Source organism: Gavialis gangeticus, unplaced genomic scaffold, assembly GCF_001723915.1.
Source record: "Gavialis gangeticus isolate Ggan-Ray unplaced genomic scaffold, GavGan_comp1, whole genome shotgun sequence".
Taxonomy (NCBI): Eukaryota; Metazoa; Chordata; order Crocodylia; family Gavialidae; genus Gavialis; species Gavialis gangeticus.
In genome coordinates this window covers 32897301-32911673 of record NW_017728992.1, presented here as the reverse complement: position 1 = coordinate 32911673, position 14373 = coordinate 32897301, and positions in this window count along the sequence as shown.

Genomic DNA, 14373 nt, shown 5'->3' with positions numbered 1-14373 from the left:
AACAGATGACAGGTGCTCCCTGCCTGCTTCTTACACCATAGTTCAAGAAGCATGCAAGGGCTTTGCTCCACTCTTCCCTCTGCTTATCTCCTAGGCCCCACTGCATGTTCTGCTCTGTGCTTGCTTCCCTTTTTCCTTCCCCCTGCCTTTCAACTCAGCTGAGTGGCTGGGAGGAGTGGAGATGCAACTAAAAATCTGACTGGGAGCGGGGTTTGGGATGGTTTCCTTGAGCCCAGTTCCTAGTCTAGCCAGCTTTCACCACCCTTTCTCCCCTTTGCTTCTGCTTACCTAACAGGCTTTAAATGCCATTAGCTTTTATATTGCTACCCCTGGTGCTCAGCTGAATACAATGGGTGGGGAGCAATTGAAAGGAGGTAGAGGATAAGACCTCTCCCTGTGTTTGACTCCCAGTGCCCAGGAACTGAGTGGAGGAAGCAGCAGGGCATCTCTGTCTAGATCTTATGCCAGAGTCACAGTTGTATGGAGCAGGTGAGGACTATGTTGTGAGCATAACAGCTCAAGTGGTTATGCTCCAGGCACCATGAGCCAAGTGGAGGGAGCAGCACTGTGAGCTCCCTGCCTGCCTCTCACACCAGAGTCCCTGCTGCTCCAATTCCTCTGGGAATGGAAAGACTGGAGCAGCCTACCCTTTCTTCAGACCCTGGTCTGGGAAAGATTCAGGAGCAGGGGAGAGAGGGTGGTTGCAGATGGAACATCTGTACTGCTCCCTTTCAAGTGGGGATTTTTTTCACCACAAGAAATGAACATTTGTACATGGCCACTGAAGATTTTAAACAGTGTAACAACTTCCATGAATTGTCCTTGAACAATCTTAATGATGTATGCAAAGTCTGGAGTTGTTATTTTCATGTATGACTTCCCTGCTGTTTATTTATTCATAGATTGCTAGGGGCTAGAAGGGACCTTGTAGATCATTGGGTCCAGTCCCCCTAGGCAGGAAAAGACAACTGGGATCAAGTGACCCCAGCAAGGTGACTGTCCAGTCTCCTTCTGAAGATTTCCAGGGTAGGTGACTGCACCAGCACTGGAGGGAATTTATTCCAGAATCTGGACACCCTGACTGTGAAGGAGTTTTTCCTGGAATTGATCCTGAAATGGCCTTTTAGGAGTTGGTATCCATTGCTCCTGGTCTTTCCCAGGAGTGCCATGGTGAAAAGCTGTTCACTGAGTTCTTGATGTACTTCCCTCATATAGCAGTAAGCCTCTACCAAGTCCCCTCTCAACCTTCTCTTCTGTAGGCAGAAGAGGCCCAAGTCCCTTAGCCTCTCCTTGTATGGCTTGTCTTGCAAGTCCCTGATCATATAGGTGGCTCTTAAACAACCAACCCCACCCCCACCCTTGTTGAAGTGCAGTGCCCAGAACTGGCCTCAGTACTCCAGTTGTGGTCTCACCAGTGTAGAGTGCAGTGAGAGTATCACTTCCTTAGTTTTGCATGAGATACAAGGTTTAATGCATGCCAGTGTCTTGTATGCCCTGCTGGCCATAGCATCACACTGCCAGCTCATGTTCATGCAACGGTCGATCACTACCCCTCGGTCCCTTTCAGCTGTGGTGCAAGTCAAATTCTTGCCACTGTAGGTATGTTGGGTAACTTACTTATTGATGAGAATGAGTGCTTTACCTGGTTTCCATTAAAGTCTTTGAAAAAAATCCTTTGTTTACAGCCAGTTACTTTCTAAAATAATTAGCTAGGATTATTTATTTTCATCAGTTTACTTTTATATTTTGTGGTCCTAAAGTCTTGAACATGAGCTGTTCTGTTGCATGTCACTAATATGATCAGATATAGTAGCACAGTGAATACAGTGAACTTTATATATTTTTTTACATTAAAAACTTGTTTTATAGCAGCATGAAGTGAAAAGGTATCATTCCCAGAATAAAACTGTGCAAGTAGGAGACATCTCTGAGGCCAGGGTATGCTGAATATAAGGTGTTTATAGAAGCCTCCATGAAGGGAATGTGTTTGGTTGGGGCACACCTAGAATTTGGATTGGGAGGGAATGGCTAGACTGCAATGTGCAGTAGCAGTATCCTGCTTCTTAGTTCCATCGGGAGCTATGGGAATTGGGACATATGTTTTATGTCAACACAGAGTTTATCTGCTTTATTTATTGTAATTGGCAATCCCTTGATATGAGGATGACAATTTTCCAGTGAGTCCAGCAATAACTGAGGAGACTGATCTGAGATCCTCATGTTCAACTGCAGATGTGATACATAGTTTCTGGAGGAAGAAGCAGATTTTGGTGATGTCAGGTCACAGCTCTTTCCCTTTGTCTTTCTCATCTATCCACTAGGACTGTGCAAAGCTTCGGGTGCTGATTCAATTTGGAGGAGATTCAGCCCAATTTCAGCAGCCAAATCACTGAATCTGAATCAAATGAGGAGACCAATAAAAGGTCCAAATTTATTCAAGGCTCTCAAAATTGATTTGGAGAGCTTTGGAGATTCCCATCCCCTGCCTGCTGCCCCACCTGGCCCCAGTTCCTGGCTCTTTAAAAGAAAAAAAAGAAAAAGCCCCTACTCACCAGCTGCTGCAGAAGCCTCAGGGCTTCTCGGGGCTCATGGTAGAGCCCCCCGTGGATCACAGGGCAGTGGGGGGCAGAAGCCAGTGAGTCCAGGGCTTTGTTGTTGTTGTTGTTTTTTGGTTTTTGGTTTTTTGGGGGGTTTTGTTAAGACCTGGAGCCAGGCAGGGCAGCCATGGGAGAAGGGGAGGGGTTGGGAGCATGGGTGGGAGATGGGGTCTGTCCGATTCAGAGATTCAGCCAGTTCAGCAGTGGCTGAATCTCCAAATCAGATTTGGCTGAATTGATTTGGGACAGTGATTTGAATTACTGAACCAAATCACTGTTCCCCGAATCGGCCAAATCTGAGTCAGAAGTGAATACTAGCTGCTTTGCACAGTCCTACTAACCACCTCCACACTGAGGTGAGTTGTGCCTTGTCATATATCACTGTGCCACTGGGGAAGATTCAAATTTGAGTGTCTCAGGTATTGATGTTAATATTGCATTTCTTCAGATTAGCCTTGAATCTTTGCTTTTGCTTGTATCTGAAGCAGTGACTACTGTTGAGTTGGGAGTATAGGAACTATTTCAGGTGCTGGTTGTTGGTCATCCTTATGATATGACCTGTCCCAAAGAGCTGCTGTCATATAAATGTGACTTCAATGATAGTGGTGTCACTTGAGCCAGAATGTTGCTGTTCATTCTTCTGTCTATCCAACTGATGATATGGAGGATTTTCTGAACCCATTACTGATGGCACTGTTCCAAACTATTCAGGTGTTTCTAATATGTTGTTCAAACTTCACACCTATACAGCAGGGAGGGGATGATGAGACCTTGGTGGACGGAAAGTATGGTTTGGGTCTTGATGTCATGATCACTGAATACATGATTTTGGAGATGTTCAAAAGCAACATGAGCAGATCTTATCCTGTGTTGAATATCATTGTATGTGCTTACTTTTTGGGGAATGGGACTACTCAGGTAGGGGAAATGTTCAATATTTTCCAAAGATTGCCATCTAATTGTAATATGTTGGGGAGCATCTGGTTGGTTTGGGATAGGTTGTGAAGTTTTTTGAGCTTGTTTTTTTTTTTTTTCTCAAGCTGATAGTGAGTCCAAGCATTTCAGACAATGAACAGAAGCATTTAAGAGTAACATGGAACAGTTCAGTTTTGAAAATCAGTTATCTTGGTATTTTAGACTTAGAAAGTTAAAGAGATGGTTGATGTTAAAGAGATGTCCATCCATGTGATCCTGGATATAGAGTCCAGATGGAAGTCCTGCAACAGTGTGATACAGAATAACTGTGATAAAGATGGAAAGTGGTTGGTGCAATCCTACGTCTTTGCTTGACTCCAGTTCTAAGAGTGAAGGTGTACATTTCTGAACCATTGCTGAGGATAGTTGCTCTCACAATGTCATCAAAGGGTCTGATAATGGTAAAAAAAAAAAATGTCAGGCATCCAAATAGTTCATAGACATTAGGGGCTGGAAGGGACCTCAAGAAATCACTGGGTCCAGTGCCCCCACCATAGGCAGGAAGTCAGCTGAGATAAAGTGAGACCCCAGCAAGAGATAAATCCAGCAGTTTTTTGAAGGAGTCCGGATTAGGTGTTTGTGTAGCAAAAGTTCCAGTCTTTTTTCTTTTTTTGTTTTTAAATTTAAAAATATATTCCCTGTACTTCTCTTAACCATTTCTGACTTTCTCTCTGCCCTCTCTATCCCTTATAAGTGATTACAAGTAGTACTAGGTAAGCTAAGCTAAGTTCTTGTATGCTATTATTGTAATAAGCCCCTTTTTTATATTGTAAATAGTGTTCTGTTATGTTTGTATGGCTTTTTACTGTTTTATATTGTATTTCTATTATTTGTGCATTGATTTTTATTGTTTCATATTAACATTGTATGATTTAGGCCTGCAATGTGGGTTGGCATGAGTGATGTCAAGTATCCATTTTGTATGTCAGATTCCCATATTGTTCCCATCTTGTCCCCATGCCCTGTTGTGTAAGTATGTTGCAGTTATGGCTCACATTTAAGTCTGTAACCTCTCCCATGTAAACTGGTTTTCCTTGAATGCCTGAAGCAGAAGAGTGAATGAATGAGTGAAATGAATGGTAGATTTAGGCTAGATATCAAGAGGCGCTACTTCACGGTCAGGGTGGCTAGGATCTGGAACCAACTTCCAAGAGAAGTGGTGCAGGCTCCTACCCTGGGGGTTTTTAAGAGGAGTTTAGATGAACACCTTGCTGGGGTCGTTTGACCCCCAGTACTCTTTCCTGCCATGGCAGGGGGTCAGACTAGATGATCTACTCAGGTCCCTTCTGACCCTAGAAACTATGAAACTATGAAACACAATAATAGCAGGACCCCCTACCCCACTGAAAAACCCAATACCTGGACCAATGACCCAGTCATTTGAACCACCCTCAGCATTCAAGAAACAAAAGATGAGGCAACCCATCATTGTACCAAAGTTGTATATGCTCAGTATGAACATCTGGAACCCTCTGGAACAGGGATGACCTAGCCTGGATATGCCCTACCCATAGGAGATCATAGGTAGTCTGCTTCATAAAAAGTGGTAGTGAAGGCTGACTCCTTGGGATGCCCTCTCCATCTGCACTAGTACCATGCCACACCATCTATCCACCCAGAGGCCCTGCCGGCGACCCCCCTCCCCCCCGGGACAACAACCTTGCTGGAGAAGACCCTGACTTGCTATCAAGGACCAACTCTCAGTCCAAGATAGGTAGCTATCACCCCCACCCTCTCTTCAACCAAGGACTTGGACTCTGTTTCTCTTCCCTACCTGGACTCCAACTCTTCCACTGAGTCTCTTTCTCCTCCTACCATTGTGTGAGTGTGTGTGGGAGTGCTTGTGTTTGTGTGTGTGTGTACAAATCAAATTGTACAGTACAGTGTTCATTTAATAAAACTGTTGTTTGGAACCCTGAGTTGTGTTTTGATTTACTTCAGTTCTGGTCCTGCTTCAATCTGTGCTCCTTGCCCCTCTAACTTCTGTCTCATTTCTCCCTCTCCTGCTTCTGGTTCACTGCCACCTCCAACACCTGTCCCATGCTCCTGTGGCTCAAGCCATCCTGAGCTCCTTTCTGCCCGCAAACCCCTTTTTCTTTGCTATTGCCTTATCCCCACTGCCTTTTCCCCTGATCTGTGCTACTTGCTATTTAGTTACCAAGCATGGGTACCACAGGCACAAACACACACACACACTGCCACATGAGTCGGTGTTTAACCTGTGTCTGTATATGTGTATGTATGTGTGTATTGTGTATGATTTCATGTAATTATCATTAGAGCTTGTATGTGCTTGAACTGGTGATAGGTATGCATGTGCCTAAGCTGGTAATCTTGGGGGGGGGGGGGTAATAGTGTCACATCCTCCCATCTAACAGCGCAATTTTGAGATGTTGAGAGTTGTCCTAACCCTACTGGGCAACACTTACACCACCTCTGGGTGGAGTTTGTTCCAGACCAGGACACACGCACCATAAAGAACTTTTTTCTTATACCCAGTCTAAATTGGCCTTCCTGGAGTTTATGGCCATTAGAGCTTTTTATCCCTTGGGGAGCTCTGGTGAACAGCTGTCCTCCCAGGTCCTAATATACTCCTCTTATGAAGTAGCAGGCTGCCACCAAGTTCCCCCTGAACCTTCTCTTCTCCAGACTGAAGAGTCACAAGTTCCTCAGCCTCTCCTCATATGGCCTTCCCTCTGGGCCTTGGATCATATGAGTGGCTCTCCTTTGGACTCTCTCAAGCTTCTCTACATCCTTCCTAAAGTGTGTGTGTGTGTGTGTGTGTGTGTGTGTGTGAGGGGGGAGGGATATACTGGACTCAGTACTCCAGCTGAGGTCTCACCAGGGCCGAGTAAATTGGGAGGACGATTTCCCTGGTTTTGCTTAAGATGTATCGGTGGATGCATGCCAGGGTTTGGTTAGATTTGCCCACCACCATATCACATTGGCTCATATTCATCTTGTGATCAGTCGAGACCCCCAAGTCCCTTTCTGGTCATGGTGCTAGCAAGCGTAGCATGGCTGAGCATGTAAGTATGCTGGGGGTTCTTCCTACTGAGGCACAGCACCTTGCACTTCTCTGCATTGAAGGCTATCCAGTTTTGGTCGGCCAACCTTGAGAGTATGTCCAGTTAGCCTGTATTCCCAGCCTGTCTTGCATGGTGATGGCCCTCCCCCATAATTTGGTATTATCTGTGAACTTGGCCAGTTCACATCCAACTCCTGAATCTAGATCATTGATGAAAATGTTAAAGAGTACTGGCCTGACTACTGAGCCCTGAGGGACTCCACTGGTGACCCTGCGCCATGTTGGTTTGCTCCCTTCAGCTATTACTTTTTGAGTCTGACCCTGTAGCCAGTTGCTTAGCCATCAGACCGTAAGATGTTCAAGGCCACAGTTCCCCAGCTTAACCAGAAGGACATCATGGGGAACTATGTCAAAGGCCTTCTTGAAGTCCATATATATAATGTCTACATCATCTCCCTTGTCCAGGACATATGCTACCTGGTCATAGAAGGAGATGAGGTTGGTCAGGCAAGAACTTCTGTTGTCCTGTGGGGCCAGGCCAACTCTCAGGATCTCAAAATCACACTGTTAGATGGGAGGGTGTGACACAATTGCACATATACAAACCCAAAATTCAAGTGGGTGCATGCATACACTACCAACTCAGGCACATATGTATCCAAGATTACCAGTCTAAGCACATGCACACCAATTCAAGCACATACACACTGAAAATTAAACAAAAATCAGTTGTCAATACCCACACACTCAGTACACTTACATGGATCACTAATTCATATATCACGCACATGAAAAGAGAGAGAGAGAATTTGCCAGTTGATGCACACCACCCACCTACACATAGGTGAGTTCCTGACTTGTGTGGTGTGTATGCATGTGCCTGGGGAGCCTAAGGTGCTCAGTGACTATGCAAGGGGGAATCAAGGTTCAAATATTTCTAAAACAAGGGAGATGAATGGGGGTTAAGACGAGAAAGGGAAAGTTATCAGGGTTGGGATTAGAACCAGCACACTGGGGAGGAAGTTGACTGTATCTTTCTTACCAGCAGGCTTTATTCCCTTGCTTCCACCCTGGTACTAGCTGGTCCTAAGTAACCCCAGGGCACTTGTCACCCACTCCCAAATTAATTTGTGCTGTTCCAGACACAAGGATCTTCATGGGAGGGTGAAAAACCGATGCAAAAAAGTCATTTAGGAGATTGGCCTTTTCTTGGGCATCTGATGTCAGTTGCCCCATTGGATCTCTTAGGGCCCCAATACTATCTTTGGTCTTTTTTCTACTTTCCACATATCTGAAGAAGGACTTTTTGTTGTTCTGGATCCCTGTAGCTAGCCTAAGTTTGATTTGTGCCTTGGCTTTTCTCGACTGTTCTCTGCAGGAGCAGGTGAATGCAGAGTAACCCTCTTTGGTAATGCTTCCTGTTTTCCAGCTGGTGTAGGCTACTCTTTTGAGCTTAATGAGGTCCAACAGTTCCTTATTCAGCCATGGGGGCTTCCTTGCCCATTGACTGCATTTCTTGCAGGAAGGGATGGCTTTGCCCTGTGCTTCAAGGATTATGTTTTTGAGCAATGACCATTCCTTATGTACTCCCTTTGGTGGGGTGGGGTATAGCCTCTGATTGCCTGAGTGGCCAATTTTCTCCGTTTGCAGCAGTCGGCCTCCCTAAAGTTAAGGAGTTCTGTTTTACTGAGGGGGTTTTCTGCTCTTTGGTGAACCAAGAATGTGACCAATTCATGGTCACTGTCACCAAGCTTCCCCTCGATCCACAGATCACTCACCAGGTCCTCCCCCTTGGCCAGGACCAGATCCAGATCAGGATGTTATTAGGATGTTCCACAGAGCCTCTCTGTTGATTTGAATCAGAGGCCTTAGTCAGGCCTTAGTGAATCAACCAAGGCCAAGTAAAGATTTTGATATTGCTTACAACACTTCTTCTGCAACAAAGATCCTATCTATTATACTCTAAGTGGTCTGAAACCATATTGGAACTCCTCAGCAATAAAAGTGCTGATAAAACTTTGATAATTGCTGTAATCTGATCTATTTCCCTTCCTAAATCTGGTAAAGATTCTGCCATCGTTCAAGTCATTTGGAATCTGTTCATGTTTCCAAATTTTCAGACTTACGATGTGTAATTGCTGCCTTTTTCCTTCTGCTTATAAATTTCAGCTAGTATTCCATTGGGACCATATGTTTCTTGTTCTTTATCTGCTTGTTAGATTTCAAGGCTTTTTGATAAGTTGGTGGAGCTACAAGCTGCACCTTAATGAGGCACTGTAGAATGGCCTTAGTGGTTTTAGGTGTGTATAGACACAATTTAGGGGGCCCTAAAGTGAAGCGGTGGTTTTTAAAAAACACCGCTTCAATTTAGGGCTGATTAAACCCCCGTGTCATGCACATACCATGCTGACTTACCTGCCTCTCTGGCGGGGAGGGGAGGATGAGCTGCCTGCAGGCAGAGTGGTCCCTGGGGCTAGTGCTTCCCTCTGTGGCAACTGTGGTCCCACACAGGTGGCACCTGCCTGCAGGCACCTGGCTAGGGCAGTCCTGGGGGGCACCACAGTTTCAGAGGGAAGCACCAGGCCCCCGCACAGCTCAGGTAGGCAGGCAGGCTCCAGGGTGGGGGTGGAAAAAAGATCAGGCTCGCTGCTTTTCTTGGGTGGAGCTGCTTTCCTGGGCTATTGTCATGCTGCCTGCAGGGCTTCCTGCAGAGCTGTGGAGCTGCACAGGGCCTGGTGCTTCGCTCCACAGGTATAGAGGCAACAACCTAAACTCCTTGAAGGAGTTTTAGTTTGCTGTGTCCAAAGTCATTTAAGGTGCATTAAGCCACTGAATTTCCTACAGAGGCTGGAATTAATGCACAATGCACCACCAAGGTGTGCAAACACTGACACTATTAAAGCAGTGCAAAAACATTTAGCCCACTTTAAAGTGTCATGCACACACCTCTCATTTTATCTACACATGGCCTTTGTCTTTGTTATTTTAATCTCAGTTCAGGAGCTCTTGAATATGCTCCTCCCATCATGCTTAATGGTATAGTTGTCTTTAAAAGTGTTGTTCCATCCTGTATTTCAGTGGGTTGGTTCCTTGTGTGCTTGGCCCACAAAGTTTTGGTTGTGCAAGTCATGTCAGTGAGTAAACTTTTAAATCTATTTTACTTTATTCCCTCACCACTTGTTCTTTTACTCTCAAATCTCTCCCTGGGTCTCAGCTTTAATGTGGAGATAGTGTCTTGCTTCTGTTTGCAGTTGATGTCACCCTGCCAAATTTTGAAGGTATTTATTTGATTGTAAATGTGATTTTAAATTTCCCAAATATTCTCACTGAACCAGTACTGACATTTCTTTGTGGAGAAGCCTAAAAATTCTTTGTATGCCTCATGAATACCTTCCTTGAGGCTCCCCCAGTGATCAACAGTGTTAAATCATCAGGGAAGTCAGAGTCTCTCTCACTGAGGCACTTATACCTGGTACTAGACAGAGACCTGAACATTCCCAGAAGACAGCTGGGGTGTCATTGTACCGCTGAAACCTTACTTTTGTTCCTCTCCTAGCTATGGGAAATGGGGAACTGAGAACCAGGTATATTGTGTTAAGAAGTCATATGCTTGTAAGATGTGATGCTCAATTACACTCCTGTTAACTAAATCATTCAAAACAACTGTGAATAGATAGACTTAGCTTGCAGTCTAAGATGGAATTTTGTGAGGTTAGCAGGGAACTAAATAAATAGGTTTGTAGCAAGACAGTTCAGGAATATTTATACAAATAATGATATTGATCATTAAATACTAATGTAATGAATGCAGTTGAAAGAGGGGCTAATAAAAATATTCTTAAGCCAACTGCTTACAAAGGTAATAAAATGCCTGTTACTTGGTGGAATAAAAATGTAACACAGCTATTAAAGATGGAAGAAAAGCTCTAAATAAAGCTGAGAGGTCACATTTAATAGAAGACTTAATGGAATATAAAAGGCTCAAAAGGTTGTAAGAGAGGGAAAGTATATATTAGTATAAGTTTTACTCAAGTATTAAATGAAAAGCAATATCATTTTTTTCAACATTAATGGCTACTTTTTACTCTTCTATGGCAGTGTAAACTGAAAGGAAATGGTCCCCATATAGAATTGTCTGCATAAGGGGCATTTTTTGCCCCTTCACAGGGGCAAAATTATGGAATAAAGTCAAGAAACTGTGTAACTGAATGCCAAGGTAGGTAGAGGAGATAACACCAATATATTTATAATGAAATGTTTCTGAAGTTCAATGGTGATATAATAGAACATTCATAAGGTATAAACTTTGCTATATCCTGTATCAATAGCCAGGCTTCTTCATTTTCAAAATGTTTCTTTTTGATGTCTTAGGACATGACAAGAATTTTTTGGCACCCCAAGGAGGCATGAGAGATTCTACAGCAGGCTCTAGAAATCAGAATAAATATCACTGTACTCCATCTCTGATGAAATTACTACTTAGTGGGTGCATCTACATGTGCACACTTACTGCACAGTAATTTAGGTTACTGCGCAGTAACCAAAAATTACTGTGCTGTATGGGCATGCATCTACATGTGCACATCTGGACTGCATAGTAACTATGTCTTATACTAACTTGGGCATGATGCAGGTAGCAAATTTATTCCAAAGTAATTACTGTGCAGTAACACTGTATGTGTGTGGGCTGACTTGGGACTAACTTTACTTGCAAGTTGATCCAAATACAGAGTTACTGTGCTGTAACACCTGCACATGTAGACACCAACTCAAAAACCGCTTACTGAGCAGTAACTTACTGCACAGTAAATGCACTTGTAGACATGTCCAGTATGAGAAGGGATGATGGGATGTGGCCCACACCAAGTCAGTAATGTTCTTTCAAACAGAACCCTAAAAACCTGACTCCCCATTCCCTGCTCTAACCACAATATAGCATCCCCTCAATTTTTTCTTGTTTACCAGTTTTATTTCTTTAGGCCCTTTATTTAGCAAAGCAAGTAAGCATGGGAAGAACCCAGCTGGTGATAATGTGACTGCCCCTATGCTTAGAGTTAGGCACCTGTCTTGTGCTGGAGCCTAAAATGTTTTAAAATATTAATGTTTAAAATGTTTTTAAAATGTCAATTAAAACAGTAAATATATATGTCTAATTATATTGGAGTCCTGTCTTTACCAACTTTTTTAACTGAATTTTTAGAATTTGTGTGTTTGCTGTTAGCTTTTCCAAGGATATTCCTACTTTAACAACAATAATAAAAAAAAACAAAAACAAAACCTTCCATTTATAGCAGAGTTGAACACAGATGCAGCATATACAATAACACTTTAATAGATATTTTCATATATGGTCATATGTATATGCCTTGTTCAAACTGTGCTTAAGACTTATTGTACAAATGATAAATAGATATGACTTGCAATCAGTTTTAGCAGCATAATAAATGAGACTGAAGACGTTGGAGAAAGCACTTGGTATAAATTGTAGATTCTGATTACCTGTATAATGTATATAATGGCTTTCAGTACTATTTTTTTTTTAATTTCATCATACTGTTCAATAAAATAAAGAAAATCCAGCTCCAAGCACATCCTAGTTCATAAAGGACTGTATACTTCATTTCAAGGGGAATATCTTTTTGGAGAGGAACAGGAAAATTCTTGTTATCAGATATGAAATTAAAACATTTTCTCAGGTAATTATTATTTTTTCTTTATCCTGTGGTGGAAAATTAAGGGAAAACGAAGTTTTAAATTGAGTTACCATCCTATGAACCATATGGGAACAAAATTAGGTTCTTTGTCAAAGAAATGGACCCAGAAAAAATGTAATTAAATTGTAGCTAGTGTACTTTCTGAGAAATACTAATTAACAGAATCCCCTGAAGTACCATATATATAATTTTGAATAACATTATTACTAAACATGACAATAAAATCATAATGAGAGCTCACAATAGCACATTCAGTTTAAAAAAACCCCCATACACAACACCAGACCTATTTCTCATCAGCCATTTTGCAAATTTGATAAGAATCTTGATTTAGGAACGGTGGAAATATGTGCTTATTACAGAGGTTGATATTGTATAAAGCAAATCATTAACAAACCAAATAATTTAATAGGTGATTTACTATAATCTCAGTTACAACTCTTACATTTTCCCTGCAATAGTGGATGAAATCACTAATATCTAAAGGCAAGCAAAAATCAGAATTCCTTCCACTAACGTGTAAATCTACAACATAACCCACCAGCCTCCCCTTAAGACTACATCCATCCATAAACTTAGTAGATGGAGTTATGCCCACATCACATAATGTGCTCACCCAGCTGGAAAAACCAAGCCATGGCATCAGGTAAATTATCACTTCCATCATGCTTCCACTTTTTGTATGCATCTATGCAGGGGCCTTGTGCAGAGCCAATTTCTGCACTGTGAAAGCATCTTCACTGATGGCAATTACTAGTTCAGAACAAGAGCACCAATTCTACTAATTTAGGTCAACAACAGAAAACTGGGTGCATATAATGCTGAACTATTAAATCTCTGATATGGTGTCAGATTTAGAACTGATTGGGAATTTCTCTGATGAAGCTTTTTGGGGTTTTATGATTTTAATACCAAAACTCGATTGTATATATTAGTTTACCAGCAGGAATATTTGTTATAAGAATGATAGAAAATTCACCCCAGAATAACAGAAGCCTTGGGATTAAGGTTTAATCATGATGAATTAAAAAGGAAATATTTTTAAAATGTCCAATCAGAATTTTTTTTTCAAATTTAGTTATATTAAATTTTAGGGTTCCTGCAGGAGAAGAATAAATAAATAGGATTCTCTTGTGGATAGCAAAAAAAAAAGTTTAAAAGAAATTTCATTATTTAAAATTTTCTAGTGAAAAAAGGGAGACTTTTTCCCCCTCACAATAATATAAATATATATAAATGAAACACTGAGAGTCCCCTTTTTTAACTACCTGTAGTTGTTGGCTGCTTCCCTCTATTTCCCTCAACATAATGCTTCTCTGCTCAATGTAGTCTTTTCTAAAAACAATGGGTTAAACTTACAGTGAAGCAGATTTAGCTGAGATCTTGGTATGGGAGTGAGGAATCCTTTTTTCTGTCAGAACAGTAGTTAAGTGAAACTGTCCAGGAAGTTATGGAATCTCTTTATTGGAGATTATTCAAAAAGAGGTTGGGTAAGCACTTGACGGGTATGGTATAGGAATAGTGCATCCTGCATTCATGCAGGGTGTGACAGAGGGCCTTGCTGAGGTTGGCCCACCTACCTATCTAGGGCAGTCTGCCCTATCTCACCTGCCATGACTTGATGTAATAAGCAGGAGTCTGTCCATTTTAATGTCCCAGTGCCAGGGGGCACTATAAACATCGCTCCAACCTTCACAGATGGGATGCAGATTATAATTACACTCCAATTTAAGACTGGGCCAAACTCAGTCCACTGTTGGGTCTCTCCCACACTGCCCTGTTCTGGGCCTCACTCATACTTCCCCCCTCTCACTGGGGCTTCTTGTGTGCTGCCCCTCACTGGGTCACTCCCTCCTTACACTTGCTTCCTTGAGTGACTGCATAGGCCATCAGGCTTGCCTACTTACACTCCTTGGAGCCTCTCGGGCCCTCTGGTGACCCTCATCTTAATGGTGATGAGCCAATTCACCAAACACTGATCTGACTCTGCCCCTAGCCCCTCACCAGGCAACTTTACACATGTACATTCTTATGGGGGTTGGCCCGTGTGCTGCTCTTC